Source organism: Rhinolophus hipposideros (assembly GCF_964194185.1).
Source record: "Rhinolophus hipposideros genome assembly, chromosome: 26".
Lineage (NCBI taxonomy): Eukaryota > Metazoa > Chordata > Mammalia > Chiroptera > Rhinolophidae > Rhinolophus > Rhinolophus hipposideros.
This window is the reverse complement of record NC_138072.1, coordinates 26066128-26089885: the sequence shown is the minus strand read 5'-3', so window position 1 is coordinate 26089885 and position 23758 is coordinate 26066128. Positions and strand designations below refer to the sequence as shown.

General features: G+C 42.5%; 1 pseudogene across 1 annotated transcript; it reads right to left on the bottom strand.

Moving 5' to 3' along the window:
- Positions 1-216: 216 nt before the first annotated feature.
- LOC308493333 (small ribosomal subunit protein eS6-like) lies at positions 217-858 on the bottom strand (annotated as a pseudogene). Its single transcript has one exon. The product of its transcript is annotated as a small ribosomal subunit protein eS6-like (transcript).
- Between the last annotated feature and the right edge of the window lie 22900 nt (positions 859-23758).

Sequence of the window (23758 nt, the reverse complement as noted above, 5' to 3'; positions counted from 1 at the left end):
GGGGTTCTATAACATTCCAGTGGCCTATCTGTTCATCTACATTTAAACCAATGCTACACTGTGTTAAGTATTAGAGCTTTCTAATAAGTTCTTCCACTTTTTTTGTGTTTGATCTTATTTATTTGTTAGTGTTAAAAAAATCTCATTTTCTTACTTAGAGGTAGAAGCTCTCAAAGAGGACTACCTAAGTCTCTTTACATCTCCACTTACGCTTCTCTAGAATTTCTGGCATTTTTCTTTGGTCCCCTTCATTCTCTTGGCCAAAGCTTAGCATATTCTGGGGCCTCTTCCTTATTTTTCTTAGTACATTCTTTCTTCAGAGCTGATGTTTGTGTTGCAGGACGTATGGAGTAACAAGACGCTGAATCTTGGGTGCTTTGGTCCTAGGCTTCCCGCCTTCTTTGTTTACAGGCTATCTCACAACATATTCATGAGAGACTGAAAAGTTTGCGGACTCTGCTAACTCTTTTAGGCCCCAGGCGATGAAGCACTGTAGAATCAGTGAGACCAGGAATATCTTTCTCCCCTTTTTTTACAATGACCAAGTTGAGAACACTCGACTGGCATCCACAATGCAACCCTGAACAGATCGGTGCTTTCTTCCTCCAGGCCTCCTTGGTTTATAGCAGGAATGCCCCTTACTCAGGAGCAGGCGGACATGGCCATGGGTCAAGACAGCCTGCTTCCTGGGGAAACCTTGTTTGTCGTTCCCACCATGATTCGAATCACATAACCCTTCCATTCTTCACCCAGAGCACCAGCCATATGCTTCCCATAAAAGGTATGAAGTTTGCATTCATCGTCCACTGCAATGAGTTCCCGGTGGCCAGTGGCTGAGAAAGAGAAGTTCAGCTTCATCCTGAAGCCGCCAACAGTCTCCGAGGAGGCACGCAAAGGAGCTCTTCCACCTTCTTTAAGAGTGTCTTGGCTGTTACTGGTTTTTTCACTCTTCTTGTATTTTCTAATCAGTGTCAAGGACCTCCATCCCAATAAACATATAGTTATTTTTTTTAACTTAGTCTGATGGTCATTGTTGTTTATTATTAATTACTTACATATTTGGACTTCCGTGAGTAAACGTATAGCAACTATTTTATTTCATACTTTTTCCTCATGTTTCACTCTTTTCTATTTCTTTTCTCTCCTTTTTTCCTTCTTTTGGATTAACTTTTTTTCTAATTTAATTTTTTTCTAAGTTTCCTTTGACAGTACAAATAATACTCTCTTTTCATTGTTTTAGTATTTTACTCACATTCATTTAACTTATCAAAACGTAAAGTTAATAAATATTTTTATCTCCTTCCAATCATTTTAAGGATATCAGAATACTTAAACTCTTATTTTTCACAAACTGAATTTTATGCTGTGGTTTTTATGTATTTTAATTCTTTCTCACATTTAGACCTACAAAACATTACTATTATTGTTTTATGCAGCCACTTAAAAATATATGTACCCATGTAATTATCACTTTCTGGTGATAATTATACTCTTACTTAGAGAACACCCTTTAGGATTTCCCTGAGCTCTCTGTCTGCTGGTGGCAAACTCAGTTTTCACTGGCCTAAAAATGTCTTTATTTAGCCTTCATCTTTAAACTATATTTTGTTGGAGCAGTGTGTGTGTGTGTGTGTGTGTGTGTGTGTGTGCGTGCACAGTTATTTTCTCTCAACACATTAAAAAATATTTTGTTTTCATCTGACTTCCATAGTTGCGACTAAGAATTATTAATCTAATGGCTGCTCCTTTGAAGTACTCTGTCTTTTCTCTCTGGTTTCTTTCAAGTTCTTCTCTTTGTCATTATTTTTCTGCAGTTCCATTATATTAGGTATTTGTTGGATTTTCTGTACCTGGATTTGTGTTCTTTGGAAAGTCTTGAAAATTTTCAACCGTTACGTCATTAAATATTGCCTCTGCCCCATTATTTCTTTGTTCCCTTCTGAAAGTTTTGTTACACCTATGTTAGACTTTCTCACTCTAAATTTCTTGCCTCACAACTTTGCTTTCAAATGCTCCATCTCTTACTCTTTCTGTGGGACATTTTGTATTAAGTTCTTAAGATCCTTATTTCTATCAATTCTCTCTTTAGTCATGTCTAAAGTGGAGTTTAAATCATTCATTTAGATATTTATTTCAATTACTAAATTTCTTTCTAGACATTCTACTTCATTCTTGATCAAATCTCCTTGGTCATTAAAGTTAGTTGTTTTTTGTTTTGTTTTAACATACAAAACATGGTTATTTTAATTCTGTGTCTGATAATCCCAGTATCTGAGATCTTTGCAGGATAATTTCTATTGTTTGTTGTTTCTGCTGGTTCTCATTCACATTACCTTGTTTCCTTGAACATTTATTATAGTTTTCTCTTTGTTTTTCTTGGAAATTTATTTGAGAAATTCTTTGAGGATTAAAAATTGCTAGTTCTACTGGAATTAAGATAGATCTTCCCTAGAGGATTTGTACTTATTTTTGCCAGATGCCTAGGAGACCATTAGACCAGTACCTCTTTAGGCTAAATTTTCCTTTGAGTTTTCTTGTAGTTTTACCCACGTGAATCTATGGTGCATGTGTTTAAAGTCCAAATGGTGGTTACAAATTCACATAGGTGAGGTTTCCCTCTCTGCTTTCCACCAAAAAGCTAGATGGTTTTCCTTGTAGTCTGTAGTGTGTGTGTCAGGGGGATGGTTGGGTATACTTCCAGGGCAAGCTTACACTGAAGGTGCAGTTCTCTGGGGTCCCAGCTTTGTGAGCAGAGGGCCTTCTAAGAAACGACCCTTTGCCTGTCCCCCCGCAGTGTCTCCAGTCTCCTGGGCTCGTTGAAACAGTGAAAACTGGAGCTCAGGCTCACCAAGTCTGACAAACACCGCAACTCCCTTCTTTCTCTTCCCACTTCCTCTTGTGTGTTTCTAGGTTTCTTGCCAGGTCATTAGTGCTTTAAGTCACCCTTTGATTTTCAACCTTATTAGTTATTTTCAGTAGGAAGGATGACTTGGGTAATTAGATTGCAATACCGCCAGAAAGGGGACCCTGGTGGGTTGTTTTTGTGAAACGTAAAGAGAAGAAAATGGTGTTGAATAAAATGCACAGGTTGGTAAATAAAGCTCTGCTATTAATCTTGTAGACAGGTATTTCAACCATGTAATGTGACTAAAGCACGAAGGACTTCCTTTCTTCCTAGGTGGTATGAAGTGTTATGTGACTTTTTAAGGAAGAGAGAAAAGACATGTGAAAAAGAAAATGGATTACAGAATTCAAATGGGAAGATTCTCCCCATTGTTCAGGATTGTGATGTTTCCAACTAAAGGTGAATAAATCTCTACCTGTGCAGAATAATTATAGGAGGATAAACAAATAATGCTGAATAAATAACATGAATCATTTCACACTTAAATCAGTCTTATAAAAATATAGTTTACCTGTTAACTTTCCCTTATGTACAGAATGTAAGCTTATTATTTTTCTTTCACCCACATATAAAAATGATTTTTGTCTAGGTGAAAGTGGGAGACGCCAGAACAAGTTCTATTGTGACGAATCAAACAAGGAGCAAGACACCCCAGCAGGTGTCTCCTTTCCAAGGAACCTTGTGCTGAGTCACTCCCCCTCCGTGGGTGCCCCCTTCAGGGGAGCTGGGTACTGACCTTTCTTCTTTACCTGCAGCAGAGATGGATGCAGGTGCTGCTGGACTGGCCTTGGGGGTGGGGGCTGGAGACCAGGGGTCAAGACCTTTCCTGCTCAGACCTCGTGTATGAGCCTAGGCTCAATGCCTTCTTAGCAAAACTATGAACTGGATTATCTCCAAGGTCCCTCCAGTGCAGGGTACAATGTAGAGAGCCTTTGTTCTTGCAGGCTGTCATCCACAATCAGCTGTTTGACGCTTCCTTCTGAATCCCTTTCCATACCCTGGGGAGGTTCCCTGTCCTCCCGTCTGCAAGGACTTCACAGCCACCCAAACCTCTGCCACAGCCAGGCCCCACTCAGGCCGTGGTTTCAGCGTGCCTGTCCCAGTAGCAGCTCAGATAGACTTCAGCCTATAGTTTGATTTCTGAGGGAGGAAGTGACAATGGAAAGAAGGCTTGCTAATGGGTGCTGGGAATGGAGAAGTGAGGTTCACCTCTAAGAAGGTGGCCACAGGGGTAAGAAAACCAGGATTCTGCTAAGTCCAAACTGACATCCTCATGCCGGAAATAAGTCACGACTTTCATAGGTTGTCCCACTCAAAGGCAGACTACAACCATGGTCAGCTGAATCTTCCTAAACATTGTTATTATCTAACTGCATGCCCCAAGCCATTATGGCTGCCCTCTACTCACACAATGATATTAACATACCTTAGCCTGGCTCTCCGGTCCTCCAGGACCTCTCACTGATTTATAACCTCCCCAAATTCTAGTGTCCTAGTAATGCCTGCATCCACACCCACCCTTGAGTTTCTTACTTTGTAGAAGTACTCCACTTAATTCTTTCTACGAAATATGATGAGACTTTGTTCTGGAGTTGGCTCCTATTTGAGTAGGAGGAAGACAGAATGTTCCAGGACAGAGGCAGACAGCTGTCTCAGTTTGGAAGGCACTTACGTTTGGCTCAGTGCCTCCCAGTCTTGCTCTATAAGCAATCCTCGTTCGTGACAATGTGATCCGAGTCCCACATGATTACCTTGTTCTTACCTCTCCACCTGCTTCTGAGGCCTTGCAAGGTGGAAACTGGCTCAGGAGGGGGACCTGACTCAGATGGGTGTATCTGTTTCTGAGCCTTGGTCTGACATTAACCAGGTACAGACATAGTTTATGGTCTTCATTGTTTCTACACGTATTAGTTATTCATGGCTGTGTAATAAACTATCCCCAAATTTAGCAACTCAAAATAATAAATAACTAAGTGATCATTATCTCATACTTTCTGAAGGTCAGGCATCTAGAAGCAGTTCAACTAGATGTTTCTGTCTGAGGGTCTCTCAAGAGGTGGCCATCAAACTGTCAGCCAGGGCTGCAGTTTTCTGAAGGCTGCACAATTCACTCTCAAGATCACTCATGTGATTGGCAGTCCTCAGTTTTTTGCAGGCTGATAGGTGGACGGCCTTCGTTCCTTGCCACATGGTTCTCTGCAGGGCTGCCCAGTGTCCTCATAAGCCAATAATGAGAGAGTAAGAGGGAGGGGGAGAGTGAAGGGGAGAGATAGAGAGAGAGAGAAATCAAAACAGAAGCCTTAGTGTCCTTTATAACCTAATCTTGAACTTGACTTACACTCAGTTTTGCTGTATCCTATGATCCCACAGAGTGGCGTAGGGTACCACACAGGGCATTACTAGTACCAGAATGTAGGGATTTTGTGTCACATGACACCTCACCGAGTCATGTTTTTACCTCTCACATTCTAACATATTTGAAATTGAGATACATCTTACTATCAATTGGGAATCATACTTTAACTGGCAAAATTCCCATTTAGTGGTATATAAAATAGTCACGTGTCTTATAATCATAATGTCTTGATCAGAAAATATAGTACATGCAACTTCAGGCTATGAGGAGGTTTCCTGGCTCTTGGCTACTTGACCAGTTTCTCACGGTCCCATCTGACGGTCTGTTGCCGTATTCCCCTCAGCTCCTCCTCTGTGCCCTTGCCACACCCAGCCTTCTGAAGTGCCCCCTTCATGACTTAAATGACCATGTCAGGCACTGAGACCTCCAGAAGCTTTCCTGGACCACCTCAAGCATCACAGTTCCTCTTTCCCCTATATTCCTATACCTCTTGGTACCAGATCCATTCATGTGATTTTGTGCCTTGTAGTAATTGTTGAGCTTTCACGTGTACATGTTTCATGTGTACCTACTATGTGCCCGTGCAGTATGCAATAAATGTTGCTGTATGCATTTAGGGGTCAGTGATCCAGCATGGGGTGGCTGTGGTCCAGGTTATGTATTTGTGAATAGTGCTTAGATTCTGATTAGAATTCTCAGCAGTTAAAGTCAAGTTCAGAATGGAGGAATTCAGGAATTCAATTTTATGGAAGATGGAATGGATAAATAAAAATATATCACACATTTTAGATTAACTTATGATAAGATATGACAGCAATAAATAATTATTAAGTCTTACAGCAAATTAAGTAATTATTTAAGAAAATATTTTCTTTCAGCCATCATCTTACAGTAGAAATTCCAAGAAGGTATAAATATAATATTCTGAAAAATATACGTAGGTTATATTTTATATTAAATTTTTCATGAATTATTCTTTATTAAACTTATTATTTTGTGTATTTGTAGATATAGCTCCTCATGGTGCCATTAAGATGAATTGTCATTAGCTTTTCAATATTGTACGTAAAGCCTTTCCATATTTTTGTAATAAATTTAAATGCTCTAAAATATTGGTTTTAGATTAGTGTTTAATCTATCACATTAAATTTTATATAACTATGGATCCAAATTTAATTATAGGTTATCTGAGTTAATCCTGATAGAGAGGTGTGGGAATTTCCGTTAAGAGGGCATAAAAGTGTTCAACGAATGGATAAACTTTGCTTTTACTAACGGAAATGAAGTATGTTATTTTGCAAGTACGTGAACTTGTAATGTAAATGGTTCGTTTTGGGCACTCGAGAGCCACAGAGCACCAGGAACCTTTGCCATGGTGGTGTTCCCAGGTAGCTGCTTGTCAGGGGTTACACAGTTCATTCTATTTACAGCATGATATTTCTAAATGAGAAAGAAGAAACAGGGAGTCTCAGTCTTTTATAAATGCATAGCACAAGTGTGAAATTGAATATTTATAATGTTTAATATGAAGTTTAATATGATGGCAGGAGTTGTGCTGGAATCAGCCAACATCTGTGAGGGGTGAAGGGGCTGTAATACAATGTGTCTGAGAAAAAGGTCCACTTGCCAGGTCCTGGATGATACAGAAGATGGTAGTTCTGTGACCCAGTGCACAGTGGGAAGATGGAGCAGAGGAGGCCGCAGGTTCCCGTGTGCTTTAGACAATGTCCTGGCCCATCTGGAGAGGGTTTTGCTAGAATGGAACAATGGTGGGTGTCAAAGAGATGTGGTGGCCCTTCTCAGAGGGTGTTCACCAGAGGAAACTGTGGTAAAGCTGAGTACTCTTCTAAATAACCCGAGGAAAGAGAGACAGACGGAAAAGACAGAACAGAGCACAAAGAAGGAAGCATGTAGGAAAGAATAAACAAAGGAAGGAAGGAAGGAAGGAAGGAAAGAAGGAAGGGAGGGAGGGAGGGAGGGAGGGAGGGAGGGAGGGAGGAAGGAAGGAAGGAAGGAAAGAAGGGAGGGAGGGAGGGAAGGAGGATAGGCACATGAGATAATTTAAATATTTTAATCTGCTTTAGCAAGTAAAGACTGAAAATTGGATATAAAATTCTAATGTAAAACTTTATTTTAATCCTTAACTGGTAATTTGTTTAACCACTAAACACATTTTTTCATGAAAAGTATATTACCTAATGGATACAGCTCGGGGATGCTGGTGTAGACATAGAGAACAGGCGTGGCAGAAAAAGGACGCAAAGGCATTGTAAGAATGTTTAGGTTTATGGTGATTCTTAGGAACACTTTGGGGTTATTTCAATCCTTCGGTTAGAACACATTTGTAGCCAGAGGCCTGTTTTATTATTGCAGAATTTTTGGACTCTTCAGAGAACAGCAACAACAAACCTCTGCTTCTTGGACGAAATTGTAACCTGATATACAAAAATGTGACATACATCCCACATGTATGACTGTACAAGAATGTACAGATCAACTGTCATCACTTAAAGATGCAAAGCTAAGTCACACATCTCCATTTTGAACAGTTCGTCGAATTCATGATGACTCCGAAGTCCTAACATTTACTTGGACGTGGCTTCTCCGCCCTCTGTCACATAGGATAGGAGAGGGAAGGGGTGCCTGGTCATTTTTTTCTCACAAAAACAGGGGTTTTGTCAGGCCATGGGATTAGGAATAAAAGACCAGTACATATGAAACTCTTGTAAGTGGCTTAATTTGTTGTCTTACAATTTGGGGGGCTTACTTTAAACAGGTGAATGATTTGATCTTCAGAAGGCAATTAAAGGGGGGGTGGACAAAATGCATGAGTGCAATTAAAACTGATTAGAAAGCCAATGGAGAATATTGCTGAATTTGAAGACTTTCTTTCAGTGATTTGGATCATCAATCAGTTGCCTCCTCAGAAGCAAACCAGCGCTGGACCGGAAACACATCAGGGAAACAGGGCTGGCTGTCTGGGACTGGCTGGCAAGCATTTCCATCTCTGGATGGGAAATGCTGTATGGGAAAATGAGTCCTCACCCTTACTCATATCACATCCGAAAATGAACTAGAAATAGATGAGACTTAAACACAAAAGCTAAAACCAAAAAGCTGTTGAAACAAAACATAGAACAAGACCTTCATATCCTCGGGGTAAGCAAAAGTGGGTGGAGCCAGGTGGACTCTTCTCTCGGTTCCACTTTTCAATTTGGGGGGCAGGAAGTAGGAAGTCCTATTTTGGTCTTGGATCTAAGTCATACTGACCCTGCTAGCTCTAAACAGTTGTCCCATTTAACTAGATTTGGCTTGTATCTATCATCACTCTAGGAGGGAACCCAGAAGAAAGATGACTGGTCAGCACTATCCCCACCATCCCTGACCAGTAAGAACACGTGTCTCATATTCATAAAAGACATTGCAAGGGTGGCTGAGAGATGTCTATAAAACACTCTGAGATCTCTAGAAAGACGCCTAAGATCCACAAGGGACCACGGCGTAAATGTTCTTCCCAAATACACGTTCTGACTCGTTGCTAAGGGCCTGTCCTTGATCCGTGCTGCGATGTCTGTGTTTAAACATACACAGTGAATTACCGGTTTGGGGGTGTGGGAGAGGGAGTGGTCGTTTAACACAATGTACCTCACCTCTTCTGTGCCCTCTGTCTTTCTCCCTGTCCTCCACATCCCCCTTAGCATATGATAAGCAGAATTAGCTGGAATAAAGCTATCAAAGAACTCTCCAGTTAACTTACCTGCCCACCCAACCCAGTGTCAGAAGAAACAGCCTAAGTCCCTGCCATATGAAACGGAGATGTGTCTCCAGCTTAGCGATGTAACACCCACCCCTTGCACACCGTGGGCAGCGCTGATCATATCCATTAGGGACCCAGTTGCAGTGCACATGTCAAAGGAGGAGGACGGAGTGAGGCAAACAATTATGTTTGTCTAAAGGGGGACTAAAACGATTCCTCAGCCACCCCGAGTACAGAGCTTTGAATGCAGCTTCAAAAGCCATGTGAACTGCTCAGCTGAGAGACTGTCCGGCAGTCTGGGTGGACAGTGATTCCAGAGCCCTTTTCATGGGATGAGTATACCGATGCTGTTGGTTAGGGAAGTCTAAAAGGTCCTCTGTTATCAGATCTCCTCTGAGTCTGTAGTGATTGGTACTCATCAGAAGCCGAATAATAGCCACATTAAAAGCCTACCTCTGGTGGTCTTATGACACCTAGTCTCAATTGTCACAATTTGTGACTGCAAGCATCTTTTGGACACTCTCCCTATGCTTAAGGAATTCCCCCATTCTACCTTCCCTCTCCAAATACAAGCCAGAAATATACTTTCCCACCCTTCCTTGCAACTAAGGCAAGGATGTGATGTTGGCTCCACCGGTCAGACAAGCCCACACGAGGCTTTGATGGGAGACGCTGGCACCAAGTGGGGCCTGCTCCCAAGAGGATGGGGACAGAGGAATGGTGCTTTCCCCCAGTGTGGCTGTGGTTCTTGTCAGGGCCACCATCGGGGTGTCACTGCAGTATCTCCTCTGGACAGTCCTGTGGGGTGCTGAGCCCAGTGCTGCTTGTGGCACAGCCCCAAGCCTGCTGCTGGTCCTCCTGGGGATTCTTCACGGCCCCTGGTAGTCTTTAATAATGTCCTTTTCTGCTCAGTTAGAATGTAGACTGATACACATTGCTTTTTCAGAAGCTAACAGGAAAAGGACATATATGTGCTTTAAAAACTGTGAAAGGCTGAACCAAGCTTTGGGAACAATCAGTATTTGGCTTTAAGAGGTAAGAAGCATCAGCTCAAGCTTACAAATAACGAAACCCCTCACTAGCTTGCCAAACGTTTGGCATCCTACAAAGTAATATATGGGTCACAAGACAAATGTCATAGATGATCCTTTTTAGCCACATGTCAAGAAGTCTTACCCAGGATGAAGAAGTGGGTTTCTAGAAGATTCCAAGACCACTCTTAGTATAGAAACTGAGATTATTCCTGTTCCCTGTCCTCTGACATTGTCCTTTCGGAGGGCAGACAGCAGGACACACCAAATTGGAGGCCAGCCCCTGAGGGCTGCAGACTTCAGGTTGGTTCCGTATAAGCGGGGCCGGTGGGGCGGAGACAGTTCGCAGAGGTGTGAGGCCTCTGTGCACTGTGGTGGGAGCCCCTCAGCTAACCAGCTCACTAATCACAACCCCTTCGGTCAGCAAGGAGCAGATATGGGGCGAGATGATTAGATAGGATTCCCTAAACTAGTGTCCTTACTGCAAGATCGTTCTACAGATATTAGGCACTGACTACGTGGAGCAAATCAACGGCCACTTGTCTAGGCAATTCTTTTTTGGCCTTTGGCCAAATCATGCTAATTTCACTTTGTGGCTATGTATTGATAATTGGGGGACATGGGAGAGGTAAATCTTTGGCAAACTAGTAAGTTCCCTAAAACTAATTTTGGGATTCTGCACCAGGCAGTCTCTCTCATGTTAAAGAAAGTCTGCTGTTATCTCAGAAGATCAGGGCCTAGTGTAGAAAGAACTGGAGACATTGGGAAGCAGTGCTCAGTGCTGGCTGCCACTTAGGTGGGCTCTCAGTGGGAGAGGTCGCTCCTGGGTTGAGTTATCTGTGGCAGACACCCTCAGCAGCAGACACCGTCTGACTATAGGGCTCTGTCATGGCTATGATTCGGCCATGTTGTCACTTCTTCCTCTGCTCCTGCCACTCTGAATTACCCTCTCTCTCTGCTCCATAATTCTATCTCATGGCTTTGTGTGGGGACAGAGCCCCCAGAGAGCAGTTTCCATGCTCTCAGCCTCACATGGAAAGGTGCTGGCTCAGGTAGTAAATGGCCATCAACTGTGATTGGATGGCCATCAGCTGTGGCTACTTGGCCGTCAGCTGTAACCAGTGAGCCATTGGCCACTAACATAACTGCCATGGCTTCGCTAGCAGCAAAAGGGGGCTAGCAAGAAGATCGTGGCTGAGTTAGCAACCTCGGATTGTGAGAGGCGGATGCCGCCAGTGAGAATATAATCGTATGACTCCCCTACCTATGGCTCCGTGGGTGTTCCTTTTTGGCCTCACCATGTCCTGCGTTCTTATGCGGGAGCGGGAGCAGAGACCCCGCAGGCCGTCCCACGACACTTCGCTTACTCATAGATGCTGCTGGCTTGTGGCTTCAGTTGGATGCCCCTTCTCTATGCCTTTCAGCTTCTCTGTACTCTAACTGCTGGCAGTAACAACAACTCTTTTCAAATTCCTTATGAGAGACTCTGATGATTTTGTCTAGTCATCCTCTGCAAGTTGGGCAGAGCTCCCCAGCGGTCCTCCAGAATGCAGATCTGGGCCTCGAGGATAAGCCAGAAGTGGTGATGTGCCTTCCTCCATCTGGCCAGTCAGCCCCTTGTGTCCCATATTGACCTATACTCGTGAATGGATGCTTACACTTTCCCCATCAGCCTCTCTCACAGGTTAGAGACGGTGTGAGAAGTGAACCGCCAGCTCACACACATCCCGAACTTACAAATAGTAAGTTGTGCAGAGCATAGCTCGGCTGATTCCGTTTTTCAAAGCTGGGTGAACCAATGTAATCCCGTGCCACATGCTCTCCTTAGAAAGATGTGTTGACACTCTGGGTCTGTGGTCCCTCCCCTTGAATCGGGCAGGCCTGTGAGCACATGAAGTGAAGCTACATGACTGGCAAGGCTAAGTCACAGAAGGTGATATGCCCTCCACCTGTCTCTTTGGGGCCCTTGCCCTTGGAATCCAGCTGCAACATTGTGAAAAAGTCAAAGCCATGAGGAAAGATGCTGTGGAGATGTTTCAGCCCAGCCCCAGTTAAGGTCCCAGCCGACGGCCAGCATTAACCACCAGACACATGAGTGAGAGCTCGCCAGTGAGTCAGCCTTCAGATGGTCCCAGCCCCAGGCCTCTGAGCCGCCCCAGCTAACGCTGAGTGGAGCAGAGACAAACTGTCTCCACTAAATTGAACACAAATTGCAGATTCCTGAGGGGGTTGGAGAGACCCTTCATTTTGATCCACTAAAGCTTGGGGCGCCTTGTTACACAGAACTAGATGACTAGAAGATCCCTTACTGTCTCCTCTGTGATTTTATCCCATCAGCAAATCCTGTTCCCTCATGTATCTTCACTCTCATCCTCTCCACCTGCTCCTAACCATTAACCCTTAAACATGCTCTAACAGTTTTCAACCTAAAATTAATCATCTTCCAACCTAAAAAAAATAATCCTTTATTAAACCAGAATCTTTCTAAAATCCAAAATATGTACAAAGAACTCATATAATTCCATAGCAAAAAAGCAAAATCTGATCGAAAAAATAGACAGAGGATCTGAATAGACATTTTTTCAAAGAAGACATATAAATGACCAGCAGGTACATGAAAGGGGCTCAGCCTCACTAATCACCAGGAAAGCTACAGTGAGATGTCACTTCACACCTGTCAGAATGATTATCATCAAAACACAAGAGATAACAAGTATTGGTGCGGATGTGGAGAAAAGGGAACCCTCAGGCACTGTTGGTGGGATCATAAATTGGTGCAGCTGCTATGGAAATCAGTATGGAGGTTCCTCAAAAATTATAAATAGAACCACCATATAATCCAGCAATTCCACTTCTGGTGTATGAATCTGAAGGAAATGAAATCACTCAAAGAGATACCTGCATCCCCATGTTCTTTGCAGCATTATTTATAATAGCCAAGACATGAAACAACCTGTATCCATCAACGAATGAATGGATAAAGAAGAGGTGGTACATATATACGTATACATGCAATAGAATATTTTTCAGTTATAAAAAAGGAATGAAATCTTGCCATTTGCAACAATATGGATGGACCTTGAGGGCAGTATGCTTAGCATAGTTACTACTCAGTCTCTACCTATTTAAGTTTTTGTGTATGTGGTATATTTGGTCTTAGTGCCCAGTGCCTAGCACGGGGCTCCTAAAACCCTTGGGATTTCCTGAGATAGGAGTGTGTTCTGTTATTGATAAGGAGCTCCTTTTGAGCATACCTGACTTCATGCTACTGTAGTGACTTAGGGTGTGGTCCCTTGAGAGCTTCAGGATGGGACTGGTCACCAGAAAGACCGAGTGAGAAGAGAGATGGAACTTTCGGCCAACCCACCTACCTACCAGGGAGAAGGGTCAGGAAACTGGAGATTAAGCCTCATAAACTCCGGAGCAATGGGATTGGATGAGCTTCCTGGTTGGTGAATTCCTGTGCACATCGGGAAGGTGTGCACCCCAGACTCCAGGCATAGAGGCGCCTGTGCTCGGGACCCCTCTGTACCTCGCCCTACACGTTTCTTCATAAAGGATGTTCATTCATATCCTTTATCATATCCTTTTTTTAATTTTACATTTTTTAATTTATAGGGGTGACAATTGTTAGTGAAATTACATAGATTTAATATAGATGATGTATTACGTCATCTATAAATCCCATTGTGTGTTCACTACCCAGAGTCAGTTCTCCTTCCATCACCATATATTTGATCCCCCTTACCCTCATCTCCCACCCCCTACCCCTCTTGCCCTCTGGTAACCACTAAACTATTGTCTGTGTCTATGAGTTTTTGTTTCTCATGTTCTTTTGTTTTTGGTTTATATACCACACATCAGTGAAATCATAGGGTTCTCTGCTTTTTTCGTCTGACTTATTTCTCTTAGCATGATACTCTCAAGCTCCATTCATGTTGTCACAGATGTTCCTATATCATCTTTTATTACCGCTGAATAGTATTCCATTGTGTATATATACCACAACTTCTTTATCCATTCATCTATCGAAGGACATTTTGGTTGTTTCCATGTCTTGGCCACCGTAAACAAAGCTGCAATGAACATTGAAGCACACGTGTCTTAATGAATAAATGTTTTCAGATTTTTGGGTAGATACCCAGGAGAGGGATTGCTGGGTCATATGGTAATTCTCTTTGTAAATTTTTGAGGAACCTCCACACTGCCTTCCATAGCTGCTGCACCAGTCTGCATTCCCACCAACTGTGTATGACGGTTCCTTTTTCTCCATAGCCTCTCCAACACTTGTTACTATTTGTCTTGTTGATGATAGCCATTCTGACTAGGGTGAGGTGATATCTCATTTTCATTTCTCTGATGATTAGTGATGTTGAGCATTTTTTCATATGTCTATTTGCCATTTGTATGCCCTCTTTGGAGAAATGTCTCTTCAGGTCCTCTGCCCATTTTTCAATTGGGTTGTTTGTTTTTTTGTTGTTGAGGTTCATAAGTTCCTTGTGTATTTTGCATATTAGCCCCTTTTCAGAGGCACTGTTTGCAAAAATCTTCTCCCATTCAGTTGGTTGCCTCTTTATTTTGTCAATAGTTTCTTTTGCTGTGCAGAAGCTTTTCAGTTTCATATAGCCCCATTTGTTTATTTTAGCTTTTACTTCCATTGCCTTTGGAGTCAAATTCATAAAATGCTCTTTGAACCCAAGGTCCATAAATTTAGTACCTATGTTTTCTTCTATGCAGTTTATTGTGTCAGGTCTTATGCTTAAGTCTTTGGTCCATTTTGAATTAATTTTGGTACATGGTGACAGATAGCAGTCCAGTTTCATTTTTTTGCATGTGGCTATCCAATTCTCCCTGCACCATTTATTGAAGAGGCTGTCTTTCCTCCATTGTATGTTTTTAGCTTCTTTGTCAAAAATTATCTGTCCATATCTATGTGGTTTTATTTCTGGGTTCTCAATTCTATTCCATTGGTCGATGTGTCTGTTTTTCTGCCAATACCATGCTGTTTTGATTATTGTAGCCCTGTAGTACAAGCTAAAGTCAGGGAGTGCGATACCTCCAGTATTGTTCTTTTTTCTTAAGATTGCTTTGGCTCTTCGGGGTCTTTTGTGGTTCCAAACAAATCTGATGATTTTGTTCTATTTCTTTAAAAAATGCCATTGGGATTTTGATGGGGATTGCATTAAATCTGTATATTGCTTTGGGTAATATGGCCATTTTAACATGTTGATTCTTCCAATCCATGAGTACGGAATGTCTTTCCATTTCTTTGTGTCTTCTTCAATTTCCTTCAAAAATGTCTTATAGTTTTCAGCATATAGGTCCTTCACATCCTTGGTTAAGTTTATTCCTAGGTATTTTATTCTTTTTGCTACAATTGCAAAATAAATTGGTTTTTTTATCTCTTTTCCTGAGATTTCATTGTTAGTATATAGGAATACAATGGACTTTTGTACGTTGATTTTGTAGCCAGCAACTTTACTGTATTCGTTGATTATTTCTAATGGCTTTTTGGTGGAGACTTTAGGATTTTCTATATATAGCATCATGTCATCTGCAAAGAGTGACAATTTAACTTCTTCATTCCCAATTTGGATACCTTTTATTTCTTTCTCTTGCCTGATTGCTCTGGCAAGGACTTCCAACACGATGTTGAAAAGCAGAGGTAATAGGGGACAGACCTGTCGTGTTCCTGAACGTAGAGCAAAGGGCTTAAGTTTTTCACCATTAATTATGAGATTAGCTGAGAGCTTGTCATATATGGCCTTTATTATGTTAAGGTGTTTTCCTTTTATACCTATTTTATTAAGTTTTAATCATAAATGGATGTTGATTCTTGTCAAATGCTTTTTCTGCATCAATTGATATAATCATATGATTTTTGTCCTTTATTTTGTTTAGGTGATGTATCACATTGATGGATTTGCGGATGTTGAACCATCCTTGTGCCCCGGGAATGAACCCCACTTGGTCGTGGTGAATAATCTTCTTAATGCATTGTTGTATTCGATTTGCTAGCATTTTGTTTAGGATTTTTGCATCTGTATTCATCAGAGATATTGATCTGTAGTTTTCTTTTTTTGTGTTGTCCTTACCAGGTTTTGGCATCAGAGTAATGTTGGCCTCATAAAATGAGTTAGGGAGTACTGACTCTTCTTCAATTTTTTGGAAGAGTTTGAGCAGGATTGGTACTAGATCCTCTTTGATGGTTTGGTAGAATTCACTAGTGAAGCCATCTGGTCCAGGACTTTTGCTTTTGGGAAGGTTTTGGATGACTGATTCAATTTCGTTACTGGTGATTGGTCTGTTTAGATTTTCCAGTTCTTCATGGTTCAACCTTGGAAGGCTATATGTTTCTAAGAATTTGTCCATTTCTTCTAGGTTATTGAATTTGGTGGCATATAGTTCTTCATAGTATTCTTGCATGATCCTTTGTATTTCTGTGGTGTCCCTGATAACTTCCCCCTTTTTATTTCTGATTTTGTTAATTAGTGTCTTCTCTCTTTTTATCTTAGTGAGTCTAGCCAAGGGTTTGTTGATTTTGTTAATCTTTTCAAAGAACCAGCTCTTTGTCACATTAATTTTTTCTATTGTCTTTTTCTTCTCTATTTCATTTAGTTCTGCTCTAACTTTTGTTATTTCCTTTCTTCTGCTGACCTTGGGTTTCACTTGTCCTTCTTTTTCTAGTTCTTTAAGGTGTAACATAATGTTATTTATCTGAGATTTTTCTTGTTTCTTGTAATGATATAAATTTCACTCTTAAAACTGCTTTCACTGCATCCCAAAAATTTTAGTAGGATGTATTTTCATTGTCATTTGTTTCTATGTATCTTTTGATCTCTCCTCTAATTTCTTCTTTGACCCAGTCGTTCTTTAAAAGTATGTTGTTTAATCTCCATGTATGTGTTTTTTCCCGCTTTCTTTTCACAGTTGATATCCAATTTCAAAGCCTTGTGATCAGAGAATATGCATGGTATAATTTCAATCTTCTTAAATTTGCTGAGGCTGATTTTATGTCCCAACATATGGTCTATCCTTGAGAATGTTCCATGTACACTCGAAAAGAATGTATACTCTGATATTTTAGGATGAAGTGTTCTATATATGTCAATGATGTCCATTTCATCTAATGTGTCATTTAGGGCTTCTATTTCCTTATTTATTTTCTGTTTGGATGATCTATCCATAGCTGTCAATGATCTATTTACATCCCGTAGCATAATTGTGTTTTGATCAACTTCTCTCTTTAGTTCTGTTAGTAGTTGCTTGGTGTATTTTGGTGCTCCCTGATTGAGGGCATAAATATTGATGACTGTTATGTCTTCTTGTTGTACAGTCCCCTTTACCATTATGAAATGTCCATCTTTGTCTCTTGTTATCTTTTTCATCCTGAAATCTGTTTCATCTGATATCATTATGGTTACACCTGATTTTCTCTGGGTACCATTTGCTTGGAATGTCAATTTCCACCCTATCACTTTGAGTCTATGTTTGTCCTTGTAGCTGACATGTGTCTCTTGGAGACAGCATATGGTTGGGTTTAGTTTTTTGATCCAATTTGCTACTCTGTGCCTTTTTATTGGTGAGTTCAGTCCATTTACATTTAGGGTGATTATTGATACGTGAGGATTTCCTGTATTTCTATCTTTAGTTTTTGTAAGGCTGTGTCTGCATTGTTTCTTTGCCTTTTTGTTGTTGTCTATTATTTCTGTCTGGTGGTATTCTATGATGTTTCCCTCTGTTTCTTCTTTTATTACAGTATATATTTCAATTCTTTATTTTTTTTGAGTCGTTACCCTTAAGTTTATGTAAAAGAAAGTTTGATATTTAGAGTATTCCATTTTCTTCAGCACGCTTACTTTCTCCATTCCCATATTCCAGTTCAGGCCTTTACTCTCCCCCTTTTTATGTTGCCACAAATTGTCCCTGTTGATGGTGTTCAAATAGCCTCCTTTAGTATTTCTTGTAGTACAGGTCGTGTATTAGAAAATTCCCTCAGCTTCTGTATGTCTGCAAAGGTCTTTATTCCTCCTTCATATCTAAAGGATATCTTTGCTGGATATATTATTATTGGCTCATAGTTTCTCTCTTTCAATAGTTTGAATATTTGGTTCCACTCCCTCCTGGCTTGTAGAGTTTCTCATGAAAATTCTGATGGTAATCTAACGGGCTTTCCTTTGTAGGTTACCGCCTTCTTTTCCCTGGCTGCCTTGAGGATTCTTTCTTTGTCGTTGACTTTAGACAGCTTCAGTACAATGTGCCTTGGAGAAGACCTGTTGGGATTGAGGTAATTAGGTGTTCTATTTGCTTCTTAGATTCGAGGATCCAGTTCTGTCCACAAGTTTGGGAAGTTCTCATCAACAATTTGTTTGAATATATTCTCTGTTCCCTTCTCTCTTTCTTCTCCTTCTGGTATGCCCATTACACTTATATTGCTCTTTCTGATAGAGTCAGAAAGTTCCTGTAGAGTTCTTTCATTTCTTTTAAGTCTCAAGTCTCTTTCTTCTTCCATCTGTGTAATTACCAGGTTTCTATCTTCGATGTCACTGATTCTTTCCTTCATCTGGTCAACTCTACTACCTAAGCTGGTTATTTCATTCTTAATTTCTTCTATTGAGTTCTTAATCTCCAGAAATTCTATTTGGTTCTTTTTTAAAATTTCAATCTCTTTCATAAAATGCTCATGTTGTTCTTTGATTGTGTTTCTGAGTTCATTATACTGCCTTTCTGTGTTACTTGCATCTCGTTGAGTTTTTTCAGAACTGGAATCTTGAATTCTCTGTCATTTAAGTCACATATTTGCATATCTTTAAGTTCCTTTTGTGGAGACTTTTCACTTTCTTTCTGAGCTGTCTTGTTGCCTTGGTTATTCATGGCAATTACTGATTTATTATTTCTCTTCCTGGACATCTACAGGAGTGGCTTCTGCAACAGATTGATAGGAAGAGGTCTTTCTTTTGTTTTCCAATACTTGTTGGTAGAACGTTTTATTTTCTCTCCGACTGCAGCCTTTTTTTTCCTCTCTCACACAGTAGTGCTATGTTTTCTCTGCACTATTCCAGCTTCTCACAAAATGGGGGGATTCCCTGTGAGACGGGGTTCTCCTCTGTTAACAGTTTGCCTGGGTCATAGGGCGCCACGTCCCTGTGGGGATGCGGAGAGCTTTTGAAGTTCCAAAGCTCTTTCTGCACCAGATTCAGAGCCCGTATGTTTCAGCAGTTCTGTTTACTCCTGCAGAGATCTGCCCAGATAGGTGGGACCAGTGACGGTGTGAGTTGTGAGAGGTGGTCCAGAGCAATGGCAGCGACCACCACCATAGCCGGTCCCGCTTCCACAGCTCCCTCCCCTTTGCCGGAACTAGTTGGGCTGTGAATCTGTGTCTGCAGTCCACAGTTCTCAGAACAGCAAATATCCTGTCCTTTTGATCTGACACTGCTACTGTTCGGCTTTTAGCACTGGGCAGGTGGGGGAGGGGCGAGCTCTGGGAGGGTAGGGAGGGGGTCACTAGTCTCAGTGCCTAAGGCTTCCGTTCTCTGCTGGGTAGTGAGGGCTTAAAGCACTGTTTTCAGCCTTCTTCCCTCAGTCTTTTCTCCGAGGTCTCTGCAGTGAGCGTTGGGTTCAGCCGTGTTATATGCTGCCCCCTCAGCCCTGTGGGCCGTAAGAGGAGCCCTAGCGGTCCGAGTTCTTCCCTCTCCCGCAGCTGCGGTTAGTCTGGGATGCAGCGGGCTCCGAGCACTGAGCTAGGTCTGTGTCCTGCGCCTGCGCGGCTCCGTCTCCGCACTTCTCCCTTCCCTCCTTCCTCAGTCGCGCGATTCTCCCACATTTAGGTGAATTCAGTGGTGTGCCTCTTCGTGTTGCCTGTCTGCTGTGCAGGGAGTCCTTTCTGGAGTTATTGTTGTTCGATTAGTTGTAAATTCCAGGGGAGCTTTACAGAGGCTCACCTCATGCCGCCATTTTATGACGTCTATTATATCTTTTATCGTAAACCAAAGGTAGTAAGTAAGGGTTTTCCTGAGTTTGGTGAGCCCTAACAGCAAATTATCAAACCTGAAGAGAGAGTCGTGGAAACCCCTAATTGCAGCCAAGTCAGTAAGAAGTACTGGTGACAACCTGAGATTTGCACCTGACATCTGAATTGGGGACAGCCTTGTCAGCTGAGCTAACTGCAGGTAGACAGTGTTGGCATTGGGTGAAACTGTAGCACACCCCACACATGTGGCAACCAGAATTAAGTGTCCTGAGTGTTAACAGATTATTGGGAGCAGAGAATTTTGTGAGTAGACGGAGAACAATGTAGCTTTTTCTTTACAGTGTGGTTACCAAGACACAATTCTTACAATGGCCCTTGAGCATAACAGGAGTGATAACAGTGAAAGGACCACTCAGATGCAGCAGAATCGCCTAAAGGTGACTTTAAACTGAAGACATTTGAAACACAGCAGATGCAGAAAGCTTTTCTCAACTTCCTGTGTCTGACTAAAGACAGAGCCTCCCCAGAATGAAACTGCCATCACAGCCCCTTCCAGCCAAGGAGACTGACCGTTAGCACTGGGATGAGAAACTGTGTAACAAACTTTATGGAAACTGTCATGCCTTCCCTCTGTCCCCCTAGAAGCCCATTTGTTCCCACAGAGGTCTGTCTCCCTGCTCCCTCTCCCCTATTAGGCTGACACATAAACCCTTACACCTGGCTGGTCAGTGAGTCACTCATTACTGAGTGCTCCTGTGTGCATAAGATGAAACTTTATCTCTTCTCCTGTTCATCTTTCAGTGAATTCATAGTCCCCTCCACCCACCCACAACCACCTGGATCTAAATTGGTAGAGCAAAAGCTTTCCTCCCAATAGTGACATAGCCGCTTTGAGGAAGACCGCAGGTGGTAAACTAAATTAGAAGGAACGAAGAACCAGCCTCATTAAGTGGGATTCAGAGAACCTGAGCTCTGGACTCCATTTCATCAAATGCTGTGATGGCATAATGTAACTTCTATAGGATGCTGAGCGGGACCCTTCTGTCACCCTGAGAGAAGAACTGTCACATACGTGCTTGAGCCAATAAAAAACGACTTCCTGTAACAAGAAAATTTTCAGAAAAATTCTTCTGAGCCAATGTCTGCCTGCTGCCTGCTCTTATCTTTGATAGCAAACCAGCCCCTCTGGCTTCCAACTTGTGAAAACGAGGTCATAAATCTATCACCGCTCAAATCAAAAGGACTCTGAATATCACCTGCCCAGACACAGCAAATTTAGTCTTTCTTGCTTTGTTCTCTGGTCTAGGTAGTCCCAAGGACCCCAGTGTGCCTACACTGGTTCCAGGAATCTGTCCTTCTCGTCACCTTCCACCTGCTACTCCTGCTGGTGATCACAAAGCTTTCCGTGGGGTTGCCAGCCTTCCAGCTTAGAGCTCGAGAGAGGTCCTGAGTCCCTGGCCACAGTCCCAGGAGAGGCCCAGTCAGCACTGGAGCCGTGTCTCTGGGTTGGAATAAGACCTGTGGAGCCTGAGGTAAGCATACTGGCTACAGCATGGTTGGCAATGTGGAGAACAGCCTAAGCGCCATGCTGGGAAAGACTCCCCACATTCCCTCCTTGGGAAAACAAAGTCCTGTTGTTACCAAGTTGCAAAAGTCCCCTTTGGAGGACCACAAACAGGGTTCTTTTCCCATTTGGTACCGCAAAGCCAGTTACAAGACCAAAGATGAACATTAACAGTGCAAGCTTTTATTCTCTGGCCAGAGAATCGAGAAGTGGAAGTGCAGCTCTCAGATCCATGTCTTGTCCCTTAGTAGTCCAGACAAGGCTGAAATAGGATAGTAGAAGTGAAGGGGAGGTTTAGGTAAAAAGATAGGAGGAATATTCATGGATTATTTTGAGAAAAGGTGTACCAGCTTTCTCCAGATCAGGGTCCACCCTTGTTTTATTCATTTATGGTCTCTTCCAGCCATTGTCATGGTGATTGTCAAATGTCAGAGCCCTGGTAGGTGAGCTATTTGGCATGCTAGTTATGTTATAATGCTCTTTAAAATATTTTGGAGATCATTTAGACAGTCATCTTAGTTTCAACTGGTTTCAGCTAGTCTTGACAAGTTCTTAACTGCTGACCACAGGCCTCCTTGTTCTCAGAGATAGTTGGAGTTGGAGCTGGAAAGAGGTTCAATCAGGCCCCTTAAACCTTCAGGCAGGCCCTGCAGGCCTGTCATGGGATAACACTGTGCTTAATAAGACCCACCCTCTTTTTTTTCTTTCCTTTAAAAAAATGTGGAAAATATACATATAGGTAGATCCAAGCTAGCAAAGTAAATGAACACTATGCTTGCCTCCTCCCGTGACCACATTAAAATAACAACTAAATTATAGAACAGTAAACCTGGAGAATCACGTGAAGTCTAGCTGAACAGAAGTCCTATTACTAAGAAAATAAAGAAGAAGCTGTAGTCACACAGCAACCTAGCAGTCTGTCCCCTCCAATCTTTTCTTAGGGAAAGGTGACCCTGCGGGATTGTCTCTCATTGGGGTTGAGTTTATACTACTCTAAGTCTCCATGTTTGGTCCTTGTAAGCAGGGTCTGCAGTCAAAGATGGGTAAGATTTCTCACGGGAGAAACAACCTAAGCCAGACGGGACCCCCCTAGGACCCCCATGAGCTAATGTAAAGTTAGGAGGTAGCTGGGCCCCTCCTTCTGAGAAGCTGCTGATGCAAGCCTCAACTGTCGTCCTTTACCCTCAGGTGTAATGGACCCATTAGAACAATAGCATCTCGCCCCTCCTGTTTGGCTCATGGGATAATATTATCTTGTGAGACTTATTCCCCCAGGGATTGTATGCACCACACCTTGGTCATTTGGGGGATGGTATGCATCGGTTGCTTTGGGATGATTATGGGATTTGGAATGAAGGATTATTGTGTGGTGTAAGAGTTTCGCAGACCCTGCCCCTAATCATGTGATCTCTATTGTAAAAAATCAATAAATTCCCACGGTGACCCGATTCGGGGCTCCAGTCCCTTGAGGCTGTGAGTCCCTTGGTCCTCTGTGATTTAACTATATTTGAGTCTCTGTCTCTTTATGATAGTTTAACCCTCGCCGCCTCCCTCGCCTTCCCACGGCTTGTGTTGTGCAGGATGCAACAAGAAGCCATGTGGAGACAGCAACAAGGGGCAGAGATGTGAAATGGGCCGGTCCCACACCCATGTGTGGCGGGTGAGAGGAAGAGGGATATCTCAGACATGGAGATTCCCCCCGAGGAGAGAGGGACCTCAGCCCCACACCAGGCTCCCCAGCCCGGAGTACTGTTGTGGAGGAGCCCCCTAACATCTGGCTGTGAAAAACAGGAGATTCTGGCCATTCAGGTGGGCTGGAAGGCTGCGGGAAACCCAGGCATCCTCTTAAAGGGACTGCACACAGACTCACTTGCTCTCGAGCACTCATCTTGGGCTCCAATGGACAGACAGTAACTTGGGGGTGTCAGAGACATATAGGGGACAGACTGAGTTGTGTGGCTTCCAGATAAGTCAGCATTTTCCCTGTGTGGGTTCCTGATCCTGTGCAGCTGACAGGCTGGAGCCATCTTTGCTGTATTGAACCCCAAGCCCTCTCCCTATGCTTATAGCCAAATCTGAATCTAATCAATCTGGTGAGCTCTGCAGCTCACCCACTTCCCCCAGTGTGGGAGGTACTTTCTCCAAGAGCAGCCAGCCTCACCCACATTGCACTCT